The sequence below is a fragment of the Clytia hemisphaerica genome, unplaced genomic scaffold (genome assembly GCF_902728285.1).
Source record: "Clytia hemisphaerica strain Z4C2 unplaced genomic scaffold, Clytia hemisphaerica genome assembly, whole genome shotgun sequence".
In the NCBI taxonomy this organism is placed as follows: domain Eukaryota; kingdom Metazoa; phylum Cnidaria; class Hydrozoa; order Leptothecata; family Clytiidae; genus Clytia; species Clytia hemisphaerica.
Genome location: NW_027104594.1, coordinates 729,394 through 740,125, shown reverse-complemented (window position 1 = coordinate 740,125; position 10,732 = coordinate 729,394).

The window sequence follows — 10,732 nt, the reverse complement described above, 5'->3', positions numbered from 1 at the left end:
ACACCCCTTTCTCACAGACCCTGTAGGATTTCTTCAACCAGGGGTTGAAAATAACGGACTCAAACTCGATGAGGATTGATATTTCCATAGTTTTAATGGCTGGGGATTTCAATTTTTTTGTTTGCAAGTCAGAAATTCAGCGGGGATGGGGAAAATAGCATAATATTTTGCAGTGAGGATTGGTTTATTTTATTATTTTAAGTGGGGACAGAAATTACAAGATAATTTTCCACCGGGGACGATATTTTGGCCAATTTTTCCAGTGGGGACAGAAATTACAAGATAATTTTCCACCGGGGACGATATTTTGGTCAATTTTTCCAGTGGGAAGGGTTCATAGTGGGTCTGTGAGAAGTGGGTGTCTTATTACAAATTATTCTTATGATAAAAATAGCAAAGTCTGTTATAACTGTCAATAGCAGACGAATAATGTTTCCATGTTCCATTTATAAACACTTAAGAATTCCGGACCTATTTCCGACTCTTATCAAAGACCCGTGTTTGTAATTACGGTTTTATGAAATACGGGGAACGGGAATTGTAAGCTATTTCTATCAAGGTTTATTTGCTTGTTTCTAGTCTTTATTCCTTTGGCACCAACAAGCTTTCCACTTCCTTATTGTCTAGCCTAGTTACGATCATCAATGAAATAAAACCGAAAGCTAGAAATCTTAAAGCTTTCCCAGGCGATCGAAAGTGTTACCTTAAAATTTCAGAGCGTCACATTTTAGATGATGGATTGAATCTAGCACGAGGAAATAAATGCTTTCGAAAATCCTTCATAGGAGATTCAGCTCTATTCCCTGCGGTTTTTGTATGAGTTTGGTAATATATCCTTATTGGGTCAAGGTAGTACCAAAGTTCATATTCATGTGTTTCATAGAGGTCAATTTTTTTATAAAAATCACTGCTAATCTTATTCCTTGTTACTTTATGAAACACTTGAGGTCAATTTCAGGCCTATTTTTTACTTTCTCGACCTATCATTTGCTTTAATTTAAAGAAATAACAGGCCATTAAGATTGTTCTAGAATTGTTCTTAATTTTGGGGGTTTTTGCGTCCTATTTCCTTACGTAATCTTTTGTCGACAGCCTAAGCTACCGAACATCTTCTTTTGCTCCGAACATAAAACTTTTCAAGAGTAAGACCTAATTAATACCTTGGAGCTTATTTGGAACGTTTTAACAACATTTAGAACTTTTTTGGAACCTTTTGACGATATCCCCCTCCCCGGGACTTTACAGGGCTAAAAAATGAATTGAAATAATGAAAAAATGAACTAATTCATTCAAATCTATTAAGATAAAGTGATATATTTTTCGTATAAGTGTTTACTCATCCCTTACGCAGTGGTTTTAAATGACCATTAAATGACTAAATCTTGCTCCACTGAGCCTTTGTTCCACCTAGTTTTTAGTTCTGTGTAATCTGCAAATATCCTCGTTGATGAATTCGAACAAAAAATCAGGATTATCATTATTCATTAAAGCTCTTCGGTGAAAATGTTCATGAACAAAAATCGCATCTGGTGGTAAGAATAACCAGTAAGAATATCCTCTTCGGTCGAGCTTCACACAAACTGTGTTTCTCCCTTCATTACATCGTTCGATAACAGATGATAAAGAGGTACTTTCATACATTTCAACATATTTTTCATGAGTTTCTTGTAAGTGTTCAATATATCTTGGATATATACCATTAGTTTGTAAACCGACATGGAAAGTAATCTTTAAAGGTTCCTCTTTCAATTTCTTTCGTCTTATATTCACTTTGTTAGTAATCCTTAAAGCCATTGGGAGAAGAGCTTCATTTGTAGTAATGAATGAAATTTCAATCCTGGTTATTCCATGCAAGCAAGTCTCATTAAAAAAATCATCATCTAGTGGGAGAGCTTGGTAAAATTGATATCGGTTATAATCAGGCTCTTTAATGAGATCTATCAAGTTCTTGAAATTCCAATCTGAGACGTATTTGTTGGGAAAGATTATTCCATAATGGTGATATTCTTAGCATTATTCTTAATTTTTTGGCCATTTTCATCATGGACATTCTTATAAAGTGTATTCTTATATAAAAAAGCTTGTAACGGCTTCCCGTTGGTTAGATGCAAAAACATCCAAATTTTAAAACCATCAGAAAATCTTCATCAGAGTGCATTGGTCCTGATTACCAATAATTCCTTTCGACCGTGAAATTGCATATTTGACAATGTACTTTCTTCTTTCAAAAAGTACATAATGCGGCCCATCAATTTAGATCGTTATGATGTCAACATCGGTTAGTGTAAAACGCAGGTCACAGGTCACAGGTCACGGGTCACGGGTCACGGGTCACAGGTCACAGGTCAGTGTTGACAGGTCAGCTTTGATTACTGTAAAACACAAAGAAAATGTTTGAAAAACAGTTGTTAATGTCAACGATATTGTTGGGATATTAGGTATATTCATTTATTCATTTATTCAGAGCTTATGTTGTAACTATCTTTTATTATCGTTTAGATACAAAACAACATTCTTAAAGATAAAAACTAATAAGAATCAACATAACTTGTTCATGTTGTTTGGTATCACTATATCTGGTTGTTGATTATGCCTTCATACGCTTGCCCGATTGCTGGCTGTGACTACAATACTGGTGATGTTGCCCCAGAAGTAGCGGCTGCCCTCCTAACCGTTCATAACAACGCCCACGTCGGAGCTGCAGCCCCCCATAATGCCAAGCAGAAGGCACCTAAACTTTTGAGACCGTCCATTTCGTCTGAGTCGACTGAAGAGACCTGGAACGCCTTTAAAGCTCGTTGGACCCTCTTCAAACGTGGAACCCAGCTCACCCCTCAGGACGTAACCCAGCAGCTGTTTCAGTGTTGTGATGAATCCCTTGGAAACAATCTTTTGCGGGGTGACCCTAATATCGTTTCCAAAACAGAAGACGAGGTTCTCAAAGCTATCAAACATTTAGCCGTCATTCCCGTTGCAATTAGCGTTCGTAGATCCGATCTACTATCAGTGAACCAATGTGATGGGGAGAGCGTTCGATCGTTTTTCGCTAGAATTAAAGGCAAAGCTGCTACCTGCCACTACACTATTGACTGCCCTAGTAATGACTGTAATCAATCCGTCGACTTCACTGATATTATTGCAAAGGACGTTTTGATTTCTGGTTTGGCTGAGGACGAGGTTAAGCGAGAGGTTTTGGGATGGCCTGGGCTTGATAACAGCTCTATTGAGGAAACTGTATCATTTATCGAGGCTAAGGAAATGGCTAGAGATGCGCTTAATAGACATTCTTCGAATAGTGCCATCTCTGCTCACCGCTCTGCTAGAAACAAACCTGGAAAAAGAGACATTCAACGGACGAATTGTCAGTCGTGTAATGTTGATATGGAAAAAATGTTTTGGAGCAAGCGTCAAAAGAAGATGGTCGAACGTAAATTGTGTGCTACGTGTTGGCGCAAGCATAACCCTAGGAACAATCTAAAAGGGGGTACACGACAACGAGAACCGACAGGAGATGATGCTGATGCTATTGCTTTCTCAATTGACTGTATAACAAACAATACAAAGCTTGAGCATATGTTATTTGATCCAAGCTCAGGTTGGAAGAGTCACGACTCGATGAAACACCCTACATTGAAATTGTCAGTAAATGTCGACCCAAGGGACTATGCTAAATTAGGTCGACCTACTCCAAAAGTTCAACCTTCTCAAGTTAATGTGGTAACCGATACGGGCGCTCAGTCTTGCCTGTGGGGTTTATCTGACTTTATTCGGTGTGGGTTCAACGTAAATGACCTCATACCAGTGAAACACACCCTCTATGCAGCTAACAAGGAGAAGATTGACGTTTCCGGTGCGATTCTATTACGTTTGCAAGGGACTGACTCAGCTGGCCAAACTCGTATGGCAGCTGTGATGACGTATGTTAGCCCTAACACTCAACGTTTTTATTTGTCTAGAGAAGCACTCGTTCAACTTGGCGTCATAAGAAAGGACTTCCCTCGTGTCGGTTCAGCTGATGAGGAATGTGCGATTGATGATAACAAAGCTCCATGCGGCTGCTCCGTTAGAATCAACCCACCACCCCGCCCTAAAGAGCTCCCGTTCGCACCTACCCCCGAGAACATCCCTCAGATGAAAGAATGGTTGGTCGAGACGTACTCATCATCTACCTTCAATCAATGTAAACACCAACGCCTTCCATCATTGTCCGGTCCAGCAATCAGTCTTCACGTTAAGCCAGACGCAACACCTCGTGCTGTCCACACACCTATCCCGGTGTCAATCCATTGGCAAGAAGCAGTGAAAGAACAGTTGGATGCTGACGTTGCCATGGGGGTCATCGAGAAGGTCCCTATTGGTGAGCCGTCCCCTTGGTGTCACAGGATGGTAATCGCTCGCAAACCAGATGGCACCCCCAGACGTACGGTTGATCTGTCCCCTCTCAACCCCCATTGTCTGCGCGAAACGCATTACGTAAAGCCTCCGTTCCAACAAGCCAAAGAAGTTCCCTCGCATACATGGAAAACTGTCACAGACGCTTGGAACGGATTCCATTCTGTTCCCCTCCGACCTGAAGACAAACATTTTACCACGTTTATAACTCCTTGGGGTCGCTATCGATACAAGGTTGCCCCACAAGGTTTTCTTGCTAGTGGTGACGGGTACGCAAGGCGATACGACGAATTGATCGCTGACATTCAACGAAAGTCGAAATGTGTTGACGACGTTATCATGTGGGACAGTGAATTAGAGGAACACTGGTGGCGCATTATTGACTTTTTAATTCTTGTGGGTCAAGGTGGCATCGTCCTCAATAGCAACAAATTTCAATTTTGCCAGAAGGAAGCTACATTTGCAGGCTTTCGTATCACTGAGGACAAGATCAAACCTGTTGAAAAATTCATCAACGCAATCAAAGAATTTCCCGTGCCCCGCAATATTACTGACATCCGGTCGTGGTTTGGGCTCATTAATCAAGTCGGACATTACAATCGTCTCTGTGAGGTTATGGCACCATTCAAACCGTTGCTTAGCCCAAAGCAGAAATTCGTTTGGACAGAAGAACTTGACCAAGCCTTTCGTCGATCCAAACAAATCATCATCGATGCCATCATCGAGGGGGTCACCATCTTCGATCTCCATCGCCGAACCTGTCTCCGCCCCGATTGGTCGAAAGTTGGCATCGGCTTTTTCTTGTCACAAAAGCACTGCTCCTGTCCGAGTCAATCCCCAGGATGCTGTCAAGACGGCTGGAAAATCACGCTCGCAGGGTCCAGGTTCCTTAAACCAGAAGAGTCACGTTACGCTCCAGTTGAAGGAGAGGCACTCGCTATCGCCTACTCCTTGAAACAGACACGCTACTTCACCCAAGGTTGTGACAACCTCCTCGTCATCACCGACCACAAGCCTTTGATTGCCATCTTCGGCGACCGTTCACTCGATGAAATAACAAATCCTCGACTTCAAAGTCTGAAAGAGAAGACTTTACTGTGGCGTTTTGCAATCGAACACAAACCCGGCAAAGACAACCCGTTTTCAGATGCAACATCTCGCCATCCTGTTGATTCACCAGACGAGGATGACTCATCGTGGATTACCGCTCTTGCTGTCCACGACAATGAAGAACCTGACGACAACTTGGAAGCTGATCTCATCGACATTGCAGCAAACGACATTCGTGCAATCACCTGGGACATCGTCCGGCGTGAAAGCTCCCAAGATCCGATAATCCAGGAGCTGTCACAAATCATTGTATCTGGTTTTCCCCCATCACGAGAGAACCTATTAGCTGATCTTCAACCATTCTGGAAATTTCGACACGACCTCTACATCATCGATGGAGTAGTCTTGATGAAGCGTCGCATCGTCATTCCTAGCTCTCTTCGCCTCGAAGTCCTCAAGTCACTTCATTCCGCACATCAGGGTGTCACAGCAATGAATGAACGAGCCAAAATCGAGGTATACTGGCCAGACATCACCGTCGACATACAGAAGACTCGGGATAGCTGTCATGAATGCAACCGTATTGCACCATCACAAGCCCGTCCAGTACCTTTCGAACCACACATACCTACCACGCCATTCGAGGCGATTGTCTGCGACTACTTCCTGTTCAAAGGATGGTATTATCTCGTCACAGCTGACCGCCTATCAAGTTGGACCGAGATCTACCGTATCCTCCAGGGCTCTTCAACATCTGGCTCCAAAGGGCTATGTACAACTTTGAGAAAGCTGATGGCAACGTTTGGCGTACCACAAGAAGTATCCAGTGATGGCGGACCAGAATTCACAGCACACGAAACTCAGTCATTCTTCGAACGCTGGGGGATTCGTCACCGCAATTCTTCAAGTTATCTCCCATCATCCAATGGTCGTGCGGAAGTTGCAGTCAAGACCGCTAAACGCCTTCTGATGAACAATATTTCCGCCGATGGTTCCCTTGACACAGACAAGATGGTACGTGCCTTGTTGACACTTCGCAACACGCCCGATGCTGGTTGTAAATTGTCGCCCGCTGAAATTCTGTTTGGTAGACGCCTCAGAGATACCCTTCCTTCAATCTCCAAACACATCTCCGCCTTCGACAACCCCGAGATCAGCAATCGTTGGAAAGACGCTTGGGACCTAAAAGAACGTTCATTGAAGAATCGCTGCATCCGCTCAATGGAATCGCTTAACCAACACGCTCGTCCTTTGGCACCATTGAAATTCGGAGATAAGGTGTTCATTCAAAACCAGACCGGCAACCACCCTAAACGTTGGGATCGTGAAGGTACCGTGATGGAGGTGAAAGATTTTGATCAATATCGTGTTCGAATGTCAGGCTCTGGTCGATTGAGTTTGAGGAACCGACAATTCCTTCGGAAGTATACGCCACTCGACTTTCGTTCAGAACGTCAAGCCGGACCACTACCAGTTGCCTCCAAGCCGTCGTCTGATGTATCATTCAAACTACCTTCGCCTTCTCCAGCAACTCAGAGGGATCCTGTTGTTCAACCAATGACCCCGATTGCTCAACCCACAGCTGTCAACGCAGAGCCACCTGCGGCTATCATCGCAGAGCCACCTGCGGTCGTCAACAAAGAGCAGTCAGTTGTTCGTGAGACTGTCTCTCCACGACGCTCATCACGCATACGTCAACCAAGAAAGGTGTACGAGCCTGAAACTGGTCGATACGTTATTCCACGATGAAAGTGATCAAACGAACTGTATAATTGCCACGTTGATGTGACATTGACTTTCTTGATGTTTATTGATGCTTGACGTTTTCCGTCTGATTGAACTATACGAGGGACTTTTGATACTCTCGGTGCTTTTAGAGCATGGCATTAGTTTATTTGCTATATGAACTGTTACAGGACACTGACTTGTCCTTGATACATTATGAGAGTTTCATTCTCTCTGTGCTCTTATAGCACCTGTTGATTGTATTGATTTTTGTTCGTTTTTTGTTCGTTCGTTCCCAGCAGGACCTGCTGTGATCTGGGGGGAGATGTTGGGATATTAGGTATATTCATTTATTCATTTATTCAGAGCTTATGTTGTAACTATCTTTTATTATCGTTTAGATACAAAACAACATTCTTAAAGATAAAAACTAATAAGAATCAACATAACTTGTTCAGATATTATTCCAAAGGTATTTTATTGATCTAGAACTATTTTAAAGCTAAAAATCTACCCACGTGTTTACCACGTGATTTCGCGTTTTATGCCGTGTATAACACGGACCTGTAATACTTGTATTATATATTACATCTATATCACACATGCAAAAAAGTTATCTTTTCAATGTTATACGCATGTTACGAATGTTATATACAAAGAATAAAGAAATATTCGAATATCGATCTCACCTTTGCCTTAAACAGCCCCTAACAGGAAAAAAGCTATTTCACAATCACTAATGTCATATCTCATTTTATCTCCTGCATCACCTTGGGTATGATAACAAGAATTGATGAAAATAGCGTCAATGGGATTATATTTTATAAATGTTTTAATATTTTTATCCCCTGCTTCGTATTTTTGATAAAATGACGTCACTATTTTCATCTCTCTAAAACAGCTCTCTTGGAGTATTTATTGTTTTCAAAACCTGTCAATCTATATCCACTTGCAGCGTCGGCATCCTATTACGCATGATAAATATTTTATTGTTAATTGGTGTACAAAACCTCATACTTTGAGATAACATCATTATTTACATAATTTAAGTGTCATTTGTTGTCAATTTTTGGGGTTGATGATTTGTCGTTTAAGTCTTCTAAATATATAATATAATATAATACCATATTTTGATATTACATTTCCATTACATATAATATTTTCAGGAAGTTTTGTTATGAGTTGTATGTTATGGGTTGTATGTTACGAGTGCGTTACAGTTTTCCGGTCTGTAATTTGTATGACCTGTGACCTGTGACCCGTGACCTGTGACCCGTGACCCGTGACCTGTGACCTGTGACCTGTGTTTTACACTAACCGATGTCAACATTATATCTAGATATAGCTTACACTAACTGTAGCCCGGGGTCCACTTAAAGCTTTTTGATAGACTGGATGGCGCGATTAAGTGGCCCGGTTGTATATGGTAATATGCTTTTGCTTAGGCGGACTGTAAAACAGTCCGCCAGATTTTAGTTGTTTTTGGAAGGTAAAAACAGTACGAAGCAATGTTTTTATTTGAGAATAAGGGATTGAAAATCTGTTATTGATGTTTGTTGATTACATCTTTCAACTCCAAGTAGTTTTTTTGTTATTTAGATTTTAAACATTATTTTTCAAAATGGCGACCTCGCCAAATGCTCCTAGTCTACTTCACTGGACTCAGCGTCATAAAAAATCATCAAAAAGCTCAGCCAAAAGTAGACTCTAGTCTAACACTAACTGCCACCTTTCAAATGATCTGGTGAAATATTATTACTATTATTTATTCATTTACTTATTTTTATCCTTTTTATTTATTTCTAGACGGAAGAACCCTATTTTTATTTTAGGGAAGTCGATCTTATGATGAAAAAAAAGTTCTGTAATAGGAGATTAACTTTCTTTAAGAGAGGCAATTATAAGACAATAATTCGGCATGCATGGGGAATAAAATATAAGCATACATTTGGTTACATGAAAAAAATCAGTGTGAAGATTTTCTTTTTTTCTAAAAATAACAATGTAAAGAATCTATCTTAAATAAATAAAAATGATGGGTTAGTTTTAAAAATGACAATATAAACAATCCATCCAAATAATCTAATAAGTACAAATCACAACAATGACTCTTTTATAACTGTTTTAAACTGCATCCCATTAAACGAACCCTCCCCAATTTCTTGCTGGTTATCCCGTAAAATATATATAGGAAAAGATTCCAGAAAAGTATCAAGAATCTTAGTACAGAAATGGGAAGTTGTTAATGACTCAAAATAAAAATCCTGAATAGCAAATGGTGAATCAAGATCGGTGAAGTTAGATATTGAAGCTTGATTTATTACCTTGTTGCCCATCTCTGGCGGCTTATTAGCAGACGCCTACGCTAAAAAGCTTAAAGAGCAGGCAAATATCTATCATCCCATCAACCGGGCGATGTCAATTGAACTATTAGATTACCGAACCAAATCGAACAGCCATCGAACCAAGAAATTCCGGCAAGGTTCGATTAGTTCGATTGATGTTTCATGTGTTTGATTTACGGTTTTCGTTTACAAATCATTCTCGGAGCACATGAACAACTCTTTTCTGCTAATCCAATGATTGTAAGGGAACCATTTGAGCTACAAAAAACATTGATTGAAGTTGATCGAACTACGATAAAAGTAATTTGAACTTTAATCAAACTGAAGATTTTCCGGTAAAGTTCGATTACTGTTCTATCAGGTTCGGTAATCAAACACCTAACCGTTCGATGAAATTTGATGGTTCGATAACGAAAATCGGTTTGATAGGGTTCGGTTGACATCGAACACCAATCAAACTTCATCAGATAAAAAACTGTCTTAAAACTTATATATATAATATATAAGTTTGATGACAGTTTATAATCAAACTAATCAAAAAATTTTCTTACCAAATCAGGCACGGTAATCGAACAGCTATCGTTTGATTTCGTTGGATAGTTCGACAGTTCGATTACAAAAAAATAATTACTAAATGATTTCTAGGAAACACGTGGAAATACTCTTGCTAAAACTGACTGTTTGTCACAACTGGTCAACATTTAACACATAACTCTGGTGAAAAAAGGAAAAAAAAAATCATACCTGTGCTGTTTGTAGTTTAGTGAAAAAGAGGGCTACGTGTTGCTGTTTAGTGTTGTTGTTGTGTGTAAAATTAACTCTTTTTGTACTACTTACTGAGCATTATCAATTTATTGGTGCATTCACTAACTACACAAACATAAAATACTTAGTAGTAAACGAATAATTAACCTCTTTAAACACTCTACAAAAGACCAGAAAACATGATAAAAATTTATACAGCAGCAGATGCCAATCAAAAATAGTGTGACATTGTAAAAAATGCTCAAAATCAACTTTTTGGAATAACTCTTCATATTTTTTGAGTCAGCCATAGAGATTTCACAGGGTAAAAAAGACCTCAACGTGGAGATATGATTTAAAAAAAAATTGTTATTTGAGTCAAAATTGTGGCTGCAGTTAAAAAATTCTAGTTTTTTTTTAGTGTAAGCCACACGATATTGAAAAGTGATCTCTGAATGGGACCTTCTAGACTTGAA